The sequence below is a fragment of the Schistocerca nitens genome, chromosome 1 (assembly GCF_023898315.1).
Source record: "Schistocerca nitens isolate TAMUIC-IGC-003100 chromosome 1, iqSchNite1.1, whole genome shotgun sequence".
In the NCBI taxonomy this organism is placed as follows: Eukaryota; Metazoa; Arthropoda; class Insecta; order Orthoptera; family Acrididae; genus Schistocerca; species Schistocerca nitens.
Window position 1 is genome coordinate 1235422442 of NC_064614.1, and position 14868 is coordinate 1235437309.

Sequence of the window (14868 nt, forward strand, 5' to 3'; positions counted from 1 at the left end):
GCCCAAGCCACCCCCACCAGTCCACCTTCTCCAGTATGCTGATGACACCGCCTTCCTGGCTCTCTACCCTTCAACGGTCTCAACGTACCCTCCAAACCCATGTTAACCAGTTCACCACTTGGTGTAACCAGTGGTTCCTCCGTCTCAACCCCTCCAAAACCCAGGCAATCATCATAGGCCGCACCACTCGCTCCTTTCGCCTCCACGATTTCTACCTCACCCTTTATGGTCGTCCTATCCAACTCACCCCCACCCTGAAATACCTTGGCCTCACCCTTGATGGACACCTCACCTGGACCCCTCATCTCCTGACCATCCAGCAGAAAGCCCATTCCCGCCTCCGCCTTCTGAAACTCCTGTCTGGCCGGACATGGGGATTGCATCCTTCTACCATCCTCCACACCTACAAATCCCTCATCCGTCCTATCCTCTGTTATGCCAGCGTTGCCTGGATCTCCGCCCCCACCCACTTTTACAAGGCCCTCCAAATCCTTGAACACCATGCACTCCGCCTTGCCTTCCGTATCCGCCTTCCTTCCCCCACACGGCTCCTGTATGAACTGATCCCCTTCCCCCACCTCCGCCTGTTCCTCCAACATCTCCGCATCCTTTACATTGTTCGCAGGCTTGATCCCCCCCACCCTCTGGTTTCCTCCTGCCTCTCCGCCCCCAGCCCGTTGCCGCGCCTCTATCGCTATATCCCTCCCTCTCTCCACCTCCACACCCTCCATCTCCTTCATCAGGGCAATTTCCAACGCCTCCCCCTCTCCCGGATGACGAACTTCGCCGTGACATCTACCCTTCCTTCCAACTATAACCTGGCCTTGTTCCTCCCCCCCTCCCCAGGGCCCCCTTTTCCTCTTTCCTCCTTCTCCCAGAGCGGATTTTCCTCCGTCCCCCCTTCCCCTGGGACCCTGCACCCCATACTTGCCTCTCTCCTTCCCACATCCCTCCCTACCTGGCCCTCTTTCGCGCGCCCCCCGCACACCTCCCCATCTCTTCCCCTCCCTCCCTTCTTCAGGTCTCCCTCATCTCCTAGCGCCTGGCAGATCCTCTGTATTGATCATCTTCAATGTGCCACATCAGTGTTGTGTTTAGTGCTGTTTCTCGTGTGCGTCACGAGGTGTGTTTTAATTGTGTCCTGCCTTGAGGTTCGCCGTCTGTGTTACGTTATGTGCTATGCCATCCGTCGCTACCTTTATGCTCCAGTCATACTGTGCCTTGTGTTCTTTTAACCGTCGCAGTGTGTGGCTTTTTGTGTGTGCTACTTTTAAACGGTTTTTTATCTCCATTTTACAGTCACCCCGTTTTTTGTTTATTGCCTTCCATGCTGTTCCCCTTTGTTATATATATGTTCACCTTATTCTCTCCTTTGCTGGTTTTAAATGTCTTCTCTTATTTTGTTCTATGTTTTTCGGCTGAAGAGCAGCGCCTATGCTGCTGCCAGCCCGCCCCGATGTGGAATTGAAATACAATAAAGGAAAAAAAAACACTTTCGATGCTAAGGCTTTTCTAATGAAAGTGTCTTCCTGTTCAGGATTTTTTACTTCTGATGAAGGTATATTTATATGTACCGAAACCTTAGTCAAGAATTTTAATAAATTTTTATCCTGCAACTGTTTTGGCTGTCGTCAAAATAGTATCCGTTAAAACAAGCCAAAAAAAATCAGTCATTCCCACCAGAAGCCTGTTCATTAAAGACTGGGTGGGCAGCGTGCTGTTCTAAATGCAGAATCCTCAGGCTATCTTCTATAGGGGCCAGCTTGTGACCAGTCTCCCTCATATGGCACCCCAGCCCACTATCATTACTATAGTTATGTTCTCTAAACCTTGTAGCAAAATCCCTACCCGCCTGGCCAATGTATGTCCCAGCACATCCTCCACATTTAATTTCGTATACACTGGATTGCTTAAACTTATCTGTTTTCCCTTCTTCCTTATGTCGTAATATTCCCCACAACTTCTTTCTTGTATGGAAGCCTACGCGAATGCCAGCCTTCTTGAAGGCTCTAGTTATTTTTTGGCTACATGGTCCAACATATTCCATTGATACAAACTTACTATTTACCTCGAATGAAAGTGTCTGTACGTTCCAGCGAGCAGGATATCAGATCTTGCTGCGATGCTGACAGACACCTCGCCCAACGACTCACCGAGCTTTTGCTAACTGACAGGTCTCCGCAGATATTCTGCAAGCAGCTATGAATATCTGTGATGCTCTGGTTTTCCGCCAAAAGAAACTCAATGACAGCCTTCAAAATGTCATCTGTAATGGAGGTGCGTTCCAAGCAGACAGCTATCACCTAACAGAAATTCGTGAAACTGTAGGCGCTCAAGTGGGAGTATTTCAAGATGCCCCACAACAAATTTCACATTTCTTCAATCAAAACTGGACGAGAAAAAAATGACCTGATTCACTATAGCAAGAACATACAAGAGGTGTTCTATAATGCAGTACATCAGGTCCTCAAGCGCTCAGCATTCATTTGCTCAGAACGGGCTTGGCGGCCTAAATGTCCTGAGCTGGGGACTGGTAAGCGCCGCCAGTCTCCTGTTGCTGTTAAGTCCTGGGCGTGCTTAACCGACCACTGTATGGAGCGGCAGTGGAAAGTTGTATGTTACAGGGAATAGGGATTTTGGCTTGATCACCCAGATCGCGAGAATGTTAAAGACCTCTATAAAACAACCTCAATCTCAAGGTACGCTGCGCGCTGATGAGATGCTGTTGAGGTGGATCAGCTGTTACCGGGAAATCTCGGGGGAACCTGCCACACTTCAGTTGTCTCAGGCTTAACTAGGCACAAGGGGCCCTGTCTAGGTGGACTTCTATTTCCCTAGCTCCACATGGGACTGAAATAGATCGTCCGAAGTTTTCTCTTCCAGGCGGAATGGTAGATACCAGCACCTACTCAAATAAGGGCGCTTGTTTCGCCAGTGTTCCAGAACCACAGATATTTAGGGATTCTAGTTTCTTTACTATCAGAATGCATGCTGCTAGTCACAGTGTGTTTTTATTGGGTAAAAGGAAAGAGGAAAGTTTGGGAAAAGTTTCACCTTTTTACATTCAAAAGGGTTTGGATGGGATAGCAGGTACTTTAAAACCTGTTAAGCAGTTCCCATCAAGTGACAACGGCATATTCTGCAAAGGTTTTGGCCATCTGCGGGTTTCAGACTGAGTAAAAATGTTGCGACATGCAGGGACCTGGTGAACAGCCCCAAAGAAGACCTGAAAGTTGAATGGGCCCAAGAAGCCATTGTAGATGTGCAGAATATTATGGAAAGGGCGGAAGGCGATATCATTATATCAGACTTCTTCATCCTCACTTTTAATAGCACAAAACTTCGACACCATATTAAGGCGGGTTTTCTTCACTTAGTCATGTGGCCCTATAATTCCAGCCCAACACGCTGTTTTAAATACCGCCACTTTGAGCACACCACTCGTGGATGTAAGGGAGAAGCCACTTGTGGCAAATGTAGTAAGGCTCCCCACGAAGGGGTCAGATGTTCGTCTCCTCCAATGCGTGTGAATTGGTCTGGGGCTCACCCTATCTGGAGTAGGGACCACTGTGTCTTCCTTCAATAACGTAAGATACAGGAGATCAAAACCAGAAGACAGATTCCCTATGGTGAGGCCAAAAAATTTATAAGACCAGGAAGCTCGCGACATTCGCTACCGCTTTTACTTCAGTTGTTAAACAGCCAGTACAGAAAACCGCTCTTGCTAAACAAACTGAGATTGCTAGTTTTAGCACTGCTACCTGCGTTTGTCATTGTACTTGTGCCGCCGCAGTTACTTCACAGCCTACATACTCTGTCAAAACACCAGACAAGTTAGTGGTCGCTAATGTTGTGAAGCTCCCTGCTGTTCCAAAGGTTCAGTCTGGTCCACCGTCCTGTGCTGCCGCTACCACCACCGCAGTAGTGACTCCAAAGCCTACACAGAGCAGAAAATCAAAGTCCAAGCGATCACCATCAACGGTGTCGTGAAGTAAACAGTCCAACGATGTCGACTCATTCTGTGGGATCTTTCCCAGTAGTCGCTTATAAGGTGCGTAAGGGATGCTGCGTTCTCGGAACGCTATACAACAGTTCAAGAAAATAATATTAATAGCTTTATTTCAATAAAGCAGATTTGACATTACTTAACTTGAATGTACAACAAGTGTCGCAAGCGATTGACGACATGCAAATAGTAATGTTCTTCGCTGTAGAGAATGTCCAAACAAGCAATGGATAGCGATCACTAATAACTGTTCTGCGAGTGCCAGTCTACAACTCTGCGGTACTGTCCAGTAATGTCCGATTAATGAGCGGCCGAGGTTAGCAGGAGCGGCGCTTATATTCTACTCTTGTAGAGTCTGCTCCTGTCGTGGTGTGATCCTAATGAGCACACCATTGACCGACGTCCTTTCATCGCCTTCTCTTCTCTTGCGTTCTTCATCTTCGTTCCAGCGCTTGTGGTTACACCAGAACACATCCTATCTGAAGTCTCTCTTGACTCTTCAGTACAGCTAATGGACCTCGATGACGGACTGGGGCAATCACCTCTCATGAAGACTCAGCGCCCACCCATTACAGGTTCGCCTCCCCAGTGGAGAACCAGGGTGAGTATGTAACCCCTCCATGATAGATGACACATGTGGAGGAACTGAAACTGCTAGCACAGGAACGCGCCCTGTGCCTGTGTTTATAAGAAACACATTTTAAGACCACTGATGCCCCTGTGCTATGGAGCTATGTCAAAATGGTTCAAATGGCTCTAAGCACTGTGGACTTAAAACTGGAGGTCATCCGTCCCATAGACTTAGGTTAGGTATGTTTAAATAGTTCTAAGGACATCACACACATCCATGCCCAAGGCAGGATTCGAACCTGCGTCCGTAGCAGCAGCGTGGTTCCACAACAAGCTATAATTCAAGTGGTATCTACTTTATAATGGACGGTTATGAAGTATGAAATAACACAGCACACGTGGCAGATCCCTATGAGTATGAAAGTAGGTGTGGTAGGCACAGTGGAATGCTATGGTTTGTTGTTATTACTGGAGAATCTCGACAATATTGTTAAGAAATATCGGTAATATAACATATATAGAAAATGATATGCTCTTTAGTAGGAGGTTTAAATGTGCTTACATCCCCTACAGAATCGCTTTGCGAAGAGTTGTTTGCTATTTGTGGGGCTGTAATACAGTCGAAAATAGCGGTTGAAATAGAGACTTCGCAGTTGGTAACATGCATGCACAGTCTTTATATGTGTGTATGTGTGTAGTGTTGTCAACGGTGGACAGTTGCGCTTCGAATGTATGACTGTTAGTCTATAAATTGCGCTGCCAGGGGTGTGCAATCTGTAGGTATGGAGAGGGAAACTCACATTCCGGGACGCTGTGTATAGTCGACACACTTTCAACTAACGGATAACTTATTACTAGAATAAAAAAAAAATATCTGAAACCTACAGCTAACAGATTTCCTGACGTGGTTGTGGGGGCGTATCAGAGTTGGACAGTGTAAGGAAAAGTAGCGAAGCTCACCTGGCAAGCGATAAGAGTAGCAACGTGCTTGCGGGGGACACCTAGTACTGAAGGCACTGCAGTGTGAGGCTGAAATGGGGCCTGCGGTCGCTTTTCCAAGCAGCCGCTTTTGAAAAAGCCATCTGGACCATTCTCCAGAATTTCGTTATTGTTCTGGAGGGGTCCAGTCCTTCTGAGAACACGTTTAACAGATTGTGAGAAGGAGTTGCGTTGACGTTAAATTAGTGTTCTCCATTGCTGAACAGCGGGCCTATTGTAGGTCTTGGGGGGAGTGCCTAGTCTGTTAGAGGTCGCCACCGCAGGTGCACTCTCTGGCCAATGGGGGCGGTGTTACTTTACTTTAGACGAAAAAGTTGTCCTTTTATCTCCTATTGTTTAGCTGACTACACATGCTTTTGTGTTGGTGAAGGACCGTCGCCTGAAGGCGGTCAGCGACCACAGCCAGGTCGTGCCGTCAGGCGCTCGTCAGAGCAGAGGGCCATTATAAAAAGCCTGTAACCCCCTCCATAGGTGGATGGCTGGAGTGAGGGAATGATGGGAGGAATGAGGGGATGTAAGAAGGCCTTGAATTTCGGCAGTTTGTGAGCGCTTGTTGAGGAGGACTGCCCGCTCGTCTTTTGGGATGACGATTTGCCCCAGTACATGTGTTGCATTATGACCCATGCATTACGAGTGCTGGCTTTTTCATAACAATTTCGAAGTGTAATTAGAACAGTGATGGATTTTTTTCCATCAGTTGTGGTAGCATGTATTGGCTTCGACTACTTGAGGGTGATTCTTAAGCATGCGTGTGTAGTGAACACTGCTGTCAAACAACAATCGATACTATCCTCAGCTGTATGCCTACAGGTAATACGCTTACTAAACTCCTCTCTGTGCAACACTGCCATCCCATCAGTTGATTACACTTCACCTACAAGCTGGTGGAAAAAGGCTGGAGTTATGGTACTATCTTTATTTTTTGTGGGAAATATAGAGTTCGAGTGTCTGTCACTAGCTTCGAGCGGTATTGTGAAATTTTTCCCAGCAAGATAGTTGAGTGGTATTTACTGTGATTTGAGGCTGTCCTTGTGTAGCGCTTGTATAGTAAGGTCCGATCTTTATGGTTAATTACATAATTACGACTGATCTTTACTTCATATTCCCGACCAAAATAAATAACATACACTAACCTAATCTTTCTCTCCTGCATCTGGACCGTTTCTGTGTGTTCAGGGTGCACTTTGGGCTGTCCCCCCACAAGGACCAGGGTTTTAGTACAAGAAAGGGCGCTGCCATTTTTAATTCCCCACCAATTCCAAGTGGCTCTGGTTATGTAACTGTGTTAGGCAGGTGCACTTGGGTTTTCGTTCAGGAGGATCGGTGTTAGAGTTCCAGGCAAGTTACTGCCATTTTTAATTTCCCCACCAGTTACCTGATGGGGGCTAGGATGGAATGTCAACACGGCCTGGGACATAAAAATTCCCGCCAAAATCCGAAACTCCCGCAAAAATTCAAAATACGTGCCAAGAGGGTTGGTGGTGGCAGGGAGGGGACTGTGGCCCATGTGCGGGTTGGCAAAAAACACACATCACCATCCAGAGGTGAGGGTAGGCGCGGTCAGGGGGAGGGTGTGGTTGGGGAGAATTACTGGTCAATTTAATTAATTTGCATTTCAATTTGAGAGAAATTTGAGATCAATTAATTTGAGATCAAAACTGCTCTGATATCCCCCAGTAACCTACTACTGTGTTTAACCGTTATCTGGTCTGATCTTTAGAGGTGGCTATTCAGCAAATTCAGGTTATCGTCAGTGGACCAAACTCTCTTGGATCCACACAAAGATGGGCTAAGGAGTTGCCTGGTCTCTGTCTTTCCTACGTAGACATCACTATATGGGAGTATTCTTTGATGTCAGTAAGGTGGAGACACAGTATTCTCATGCAACTCCATCAGTGGGGCTCTCGTAGTCACTTCCCCTACTTCATATGCTTTTTCCTACCTCAAAGAGTTTTCAGGACCTGAGTTGGTGACACGCTGTCGGATGGTTTTTAGTAGGAGAATTTCATCCTTCAGGGCAGTGTTTCGATTGTTACCCTCATTGTCACAGCCGTAAACAGTATCACATCTGTCGTAAGGAGTCCCATACAGTGATCCTTATTTGTGGACGATTTTGTTGTTCCCATTCCTCCTCCAGTTTTGCAACGGCGTCCGGTCAGTTCAACTGCTTCAGTGTAAGTTGCGAGGAGTGGGCTGCAAAGACGGGGTTTCAATTTTCTGCAGAGAAGTGTGACTGTGTTCATTTTAATCGTTCTCGTCGTACACTGCTGGCCACCGTAAATGCAACACCAAGAAAGACAAGAGGTAGCACAACAAAATTTATTTTGTAGATAACATGTTGAGCAAGTATCAAATGATTACGTTTACAGACGTCTGTGATATGTGGTTCCTGCCAGAATCAGTAGCCAGAGTAGCCGCCATTGTTGGAGATCACCGCTGCCACACGTCTCGGCATTGAGTCAAAGAGACGTTGGATGTGTTCCTGGGGTACAGCAGCCCAAGCAGCTTCCACACGTTGCCAAAGATCATCTGGTGTGGCAGCTGGGGATGTAATCTGGGTCACTCGTTGAGCAACCATGGACCACATGTTTTCTATCGGCGAAAGATCCGGAGAGCGAGCCGGCCAGGGAAGCAATTCAATCTAGTTATTGACGAAGAACCCTTGGACAATGCGTGCCACGTGTGGTCGCCCATTATCCTGTTGAAATATGGCTGTGGAAAGACAACTGGCTCCAGCACCTCGGATATGTAGCGCCGGCTATTTAAAGTACCGGCAATGCGTACTAGAGGCGTGCGAGAGTAATATCCAATACCGTCCCATACCATAATACCCGGTGCAAAACCAGTGTGGCGGTGCATAATGTAGCTGTCCAGCATCCTCTCTCCACGGTGTCTCCACACTCGAATCCGACCATCGTGGTGCTGCAGACAGAAGCGTGCCTCGTCAGTAAAGACAACGTCATTCCATTCTGCCGTCCACATCCGTCTGTCATCACACCATTGGCGACGGAGACGTCTGTGGTTCTGCGTCAATGGTAGACGAAGCAATGGACGTCTTGCGGACAGACCACTCTGCGCGTACCATTCGACGCCGTTTACAGCAGACACTGGATGATGCGTTACAGACTCCATGTGCTGTGCTATGGTTCGGGATGTCACTGAGCGATCCGTCACTGTCATGCGCACAATTTGCCTATCAGCACGTGCAGTGGTGCACCGAGGTGAATGCGATCGACCACGTCGGTCCCTCGTACCCTCCTGCATCCAACGGTCACATATCCGCATTACAGTTGTTTGGTTTCGTCCAACACGACTAGCGATTTCTCTGTATGATAATCCACAATCTCGGTAAACCACTATCCTTCCTCTGTCGAATTCGGATACTTGATCAAAAGATGTTCGCTGTTGTGTACGAGGCATAACTGATCGTCTTGTGAAACAACCACAAGGTAAACACACGTGCCGAACGTACACTCGTCGAAATCGCCAAGCCTTGAATGGCGCTATGAGGTGGCGCCACAGGCGCGCGTGATGTGCGTCTGCACTGAAATTCTAATCAGTTGCATAAATCAACGCTGCAAACCCATGGTGTAAATTTCACTTGATTCGGATGCTTCCTTCAGGGTGTTGCATTTACGGTGGCCAGCAGTGTATTTTGAATTTACCTAACTTGCACATGACGAACACCATTCTACATTTTAAAGACTCAGTGAGGTTTCTGGGCTTCATTTCTTCACTCCACACTGTCCTGGTTATTGCACCTGAGAGACCTGAAAGCCAGGACCCATAAGGCACTGAACATAAAGTACCTCAGCCACAGGTCTTGGGGAGCAGACAGGGCACCTCTGCTCCCATTTTAAGGGCTTTTATGCGTTCACAGCTAGACTATGGCTGCATAGTGCATGGTTCAGCGAGGCCATCCTCCTGAACATTATTGATGCTATGCATCATGAGGGGTTAGGCTGGCTACAGGGGCTTACACGATAGCCCCTTACCATGTCTGAGCTCAGGCTGGGGAACCACCACTCACCATCTAACGGCAGCTCCTCGTGGTCCATCAGGCATGTTCCTTGCAGCTCCGAATTCACCTGCATGCCATAATGTTGCTCATGCACCACTAGAACATATTTTCTCCAATCATCCATGAGCAGCATTGCCGTTTGGAATCTGCATGCAGCCTGTGCTGGAGTAACTTGGTGTGGAGTATGTACACCCACAAATCCAGGATTTTAACTGCCTGTCACTATGGTAACTGCAGAGGTCCGTCGTGATTTTAGATTCAGTGCAGTACAGGAGACATGTACTCCGCTCCTGTTTTTAATGCAATACTTTATGACATTTTATATGAGCACCACAACTATGGACACACCTGTAAAGACAGCTTCTAACAGGGGGACTCTATTGGTTGCTCTGTTGCTTTTCTGTATCGTGTCCTCAAAGTCCGACTGCCGCAAGGCTTTACTGTCTTCGACACGGAATTACATGCGATGTTGCGCGCACTGGAGCAGATGAGATGTGCTTAAAGTGCCAAATGCCTGAATTTCTTGTTTATTCTGGTTCTCTGGGTGCCCTTCAGTCTCTACAATGTTAATAGCCAGCAGGTACAGTAGTATAGAGTAGTCCAGAATATCCAGGATGCCCTCCTCCAACTGCAACGACTGGGGAAGGATGTGTCTTCCTTCTGGGCACATGGGTATTGTGGAGAACGGTGTATACAGCAGCCAAGGAGGCATGTCGTGATCCTCAGATATTTCAGTGTGCTATATCTCTCTGTACCTCAACAGCGAGGCTGTAGCATATGGCCTTGCATCGGTGGGAGGATGAGTGGCTGGAGGTGACAGACAATAAGCTCTGTCTAGTAAAGCCCACAAAACGGCCATGGCATTCTCCTTTCAGTCACGCCGACCGCACGCGGTTCTTCTTACACCTCTTCTCATAGGCCCACAGTCTATGACGCATAGTTTCTAATTCCGGCGAGAGGATCCTCAAATGTGTGGTACTTGTGGCATACAGATCCCAGTGCGCCACGTTTTTCTGACTGTGAATGCTACGTAAAATACGAGGGTTGTCCAGAAGGTGAATTCCGATCGGTCAGTCGTGAGCACACTGTGAGAGAGTAAAGGCGCCTAGAACAACGATGTCTCCCGCCATGTATGAGGGCCCGCTGAGAGGCTTCGCCTTCATGAATGCAGCCCACCTAACACAACTGCCACGCACTCTGCAGGAGCAGTGAAGACGCTCCTGCAGCCTTTTCGATGGGAAGTCTTCAATCACCCACACAACTCAGCCCTAATTGGCTCGTCCTGAGTATCATCTCTGTTCACGTGAAGCGATGGATACGAAGACAACACTTAGGCACAGGCTGCGCCCTATAGACCAGCGTAGAGAATTATCGGAAAGCACAGGCGGCTGCCTTCTATGACGAAGGTGTTAGACATTTGTCGGAGCGTTATACCATATTTCCAAGTCAGAGCGGCGACTATGAAGAGAAGTATCTGGAAAGTGTAGCTAACTCTTGTAAATAAAATGTTTCTGTTTTTCACTGTGGTTTCCATTTAGCGACTAATCGGAACTTTGATTTCTATGAGGCTTGTCCAGAAAGTGACTCGTCAGCAAATCCGCCGCGGCCCGCTGGTTGGCAAATTTAACAAACGAATGTGGTTCGAGTTTTAAAGCTTTGTGAATTGTCCAAAAGTTTTCCCAATATTTTAGGGATCTGATTATAATGTGTAAGCGGATGACTGGTTGATCACTTACAAAATACGTGGGTGAGCCAGTGCCATTTCTCTGTGCCTTTCTTTTAGCTTCGTTGGGTTTTACTTGGGTGTTTCTTTCTCACACGCGCTGAAACAACGAAGAAATACTGTGATTGTTTGGTCGAGTGAGGTTGGAGTGCATGAATGTGCAACAATGTTTAATTCACATTCGTTTGTTTTAATTGTCTCTCCCTCTACGACGAGGTTATCAGCGCCCTTACTGAGAGAGGGGGGGAGAGGAGAAATGATAATTAAATGGACACCCTAGCTGCAAACAGGCGTTGATGTACTTCATTGGGGACATGTTGAAAATGTGTGCCCCGACCGGGACTCGAACCCGGGATCTCCTGCTTACATGGCAGATGCTCTATCCATCTGAGCCACCGCGGGCACAGGGGATAGTGCGTCTGCAGGGACTTATCCCTTGCACGCTCCCCGTGAGATCCACATTCCCAACATGTCCACACCACTACATTCGTAGTGCGCCTAATAGATGTTTGCCCATCATAATCATTACTCGTGGCAGATTAATCTACCAAGTCCCATACGAGTTCGGGCATAGCGTGTGCGTTCGCACACGCTTCATTTCTAGCAATGCTGCATGGTCATCCACGGTAACTGTTCTTTCGGGAACAGATACTACCGTCATATAGTTAAAATATGGCTTCCCGGCCATTGACCACCTTGTGCGAACGCACACGCTATGCCCGAACTCGTACGGGATTTGGTAGATTAATCTGCCACGAGTAATGAGTATGATGGGCAAACATCTATTAGGCGCACTACGAATGTAGTGGTGTGGACATGTTGGGAATGTGGATCTCACGGGGAGCGTGCAAGGGATAAGTCCCTGCAGACGCACTATCCTCTGTGCCCGCGGTGGCTCAGATGGATAGAGCATCTGCCATGTAAGCAGGAGATCCCGGGTTCGAGTCCCGGTAGGGGCACACATTTTCAACATGTCCCCAATGAAGTACATCAACGCCTGTTTGCAGCTAGGGTGTCCATTTAATTATCATTTCTCCTCTCCCCCCCTCTCTCAGTAAGGGCGCTGATAACCTCGTCGTAGAGGGAGAGACAATTAAAACAAACGAATGTGAATTAAACACTGTTGCACATTCATGCACTCCAACCTCACTCGACCAAACAACACAGCATGTTGTTATCAATAGAGAGACGTCTACAGACGTTAAAGTAACCTCTGGAGTGCCACAGGGGAATGTTATGGGACCATTGCTTTTCACAATATATATAAATGACCTAGTAGATAGTGTCGGAAGTTCCATGCGGCTTTTCGCGGATGATGCTGTAGTATACAGAGAAGTTGCAGCATTAGAAAATTGTAGCGAAATGCAGGAAGATCTGCAGCGGGTAGGCACTTGGTGCAGGGAGTGGCAACTGTCCCTTAACATAGACAAATGTAATGTATTGCGAATACAGAGAAAGAAGGATCCTATATTGTATGACTATATGATAGCGGAACAAACACTGGTAGCAGTTACTTCTGTAAAATATCTGGGAGTATGCGTGCGGAACGATTTGAAGTGGAATGATCATATAAAATTAATTGTTGGTAAGGTGGGTACCAGGTTGAGATTCATTGGGAGAGTCCTTAGAAAATGTAGTCCATCAACAAAGGAGGTGGCTTACAAAACACTCGTTCGACCTATACTTGAGTATTGCTCATCAGTGTGGGATCCGTACCAGATCGGGTTGACGGAGGAGATAGAGAAGATCCAAAGAAGAGCGGCGCGTTTCGTCACAGGGTTATTTGGTAAGCGTGATAGCGTTACGGAGATGCTTAATAAACTCAAGTGGCAGACTCTGCGAGAGAGGCGCTCTGCATCGCGGTGTAGCTTGCTCGCCAGGTTTCGAGAAGGTGCGTTTCTGGATGAGGTATCGAATATATTGCTTCCCCCTACTTATACCTCCCGAGGAGATCACTAATGTAAAATTAGAGAGATTAGAGCGCGCACGGAGGCTTTCAGACAGTCGTTCTTCCCGCGAACCATACGCGACTGGAACAGGAAAGGAAGGTAATGACAGTGGCACGTAAAGTGCCCTCCGCCACACACCGTTGGGTGGCTTGCGGAGTATAAATGTAGATGCAGTATGGAGGTGTGGGTCTCCCGCATCGTTCCCTACGCTCTGTCAAGAAGCATGGCAATTCATATCCAAAAAAATGGTTCAAATGGCTCTGAGCACTATGGGACTCAACTGCTGTGGTCATTAGTCCCCTAGAACTTAGAACTAAAACCTAACTAACCTAAGGACATCACACACATCCATGCCCGAGGCAGGATTCGAACCTGCGACCGTAGCAGTCGCACGGTTCCGGACTGCGCGCCTAGAACCGCGAGACCACCGCAGCCGGCAATTCATATCCATTTCATATGAATGCATGGTGTGTGCTCTTTCGGACATGTCCGAAAGAGCAGACACCACCACATTCAGTACTGATGCACAATTATGTCCGACCTCCTGGAGAAATCTCAAAGTAGCGTTCATGGACGACATAGACAGGGACTGCAGATAGGTGGCCCTAGTTGGGAGTGTGTGTCAGCCGAGAGGCGTGCCGTGTAGTCCGCGCAGTTACCATAAACTGTGTCCGGGTGGCGCAGTGGTTAACGCACCTGCCTAACAAGCGGTAGATCCCTGGTTTGAATCCCGGTCTGGCAAAAATTTTCACTCGTCGCTTCTGCTGCCACACGAAGTCATGATGCAGCTGATATCTTTCCTTTCCTTTCTTCACAAATATGTTAACCTACTCCATATGTGCGTACCTTCCTCAACAGTCTACATAGGGGCACGATGTCAAATGCTTTCCGAAAATTTAGAAATATACTGGGAATTACGTATGAAGGGCAACAGACGGATTCCATATCATGCAAGAAAAGCGGGGGCTGAGTTTCACATGAGCGGTGCTTTCTGAAACCATACTGATTCGTGGCCATAAGACTCTCGGTCTCAAGAAAATTTATTATGTCCGAACTAAATACTTCAAATGGCTCTGAGCACTATGCGACTTAACTTCTAAGGTCATCAGTCGCCTAGAACTTAGAACTAATTAAACCTAACTAACCTGAGGACATCACACACATCCATTCCCGAGGCAGGATTCAAACCTGCGACCGTAGCGGTCGCTCGGTTCCAGACTGTAGCGCCTAGAACCGCACGGCCACTCCGGCCAGCCTGTCCGAACTAAGAAGGTGTTCAACGATTCTGCAGCAAACCTATGTTAGGGGTATTGGTCTGTAATTTTTTGGAACCGTTCTTTTGCCTTTGTTATAGATAGGAGTCCCCTGCGCTTTTTTCCAGTCGTTTGGGACTTTGCTAGAAATTCAACATAAATGACAGCTATGCAAGGAGCCCGCGAGACCGCTACGGTCGCAGGTTCGAATCCTGCCTCGGGCATGGATGTGTGTGATGTCCGTAGGTTAGTTAGGTTTAACTAGTTCTAAGTTCTAGGGGACTAATGACCTTAGAAGTTGAGTCTCATAGTGTTCAGAGCCATTTGAACCATTTTAAGCAAGGAGC

At 47.6% G+C, this 14868-nt stretch overlaps 1 non-coding gene across 1 annotated transcript; it reads right to left on the reverse strand.

The window, feature by feature from the left end:
* Positions 1–11647: 11647 nt before the first annotated feature.
* Trnat-ugu (transfer RNA threonine (anticodon UGU)) lies at positions 11648–11722 on the reverse strand. The gene has a single exon. It is a non-coding gene; the product is annotated as a tRNA-Thr (tRNA).
* Between the last annotated feature and the right edge of the window lie 3146 nt (positions 11723–14868).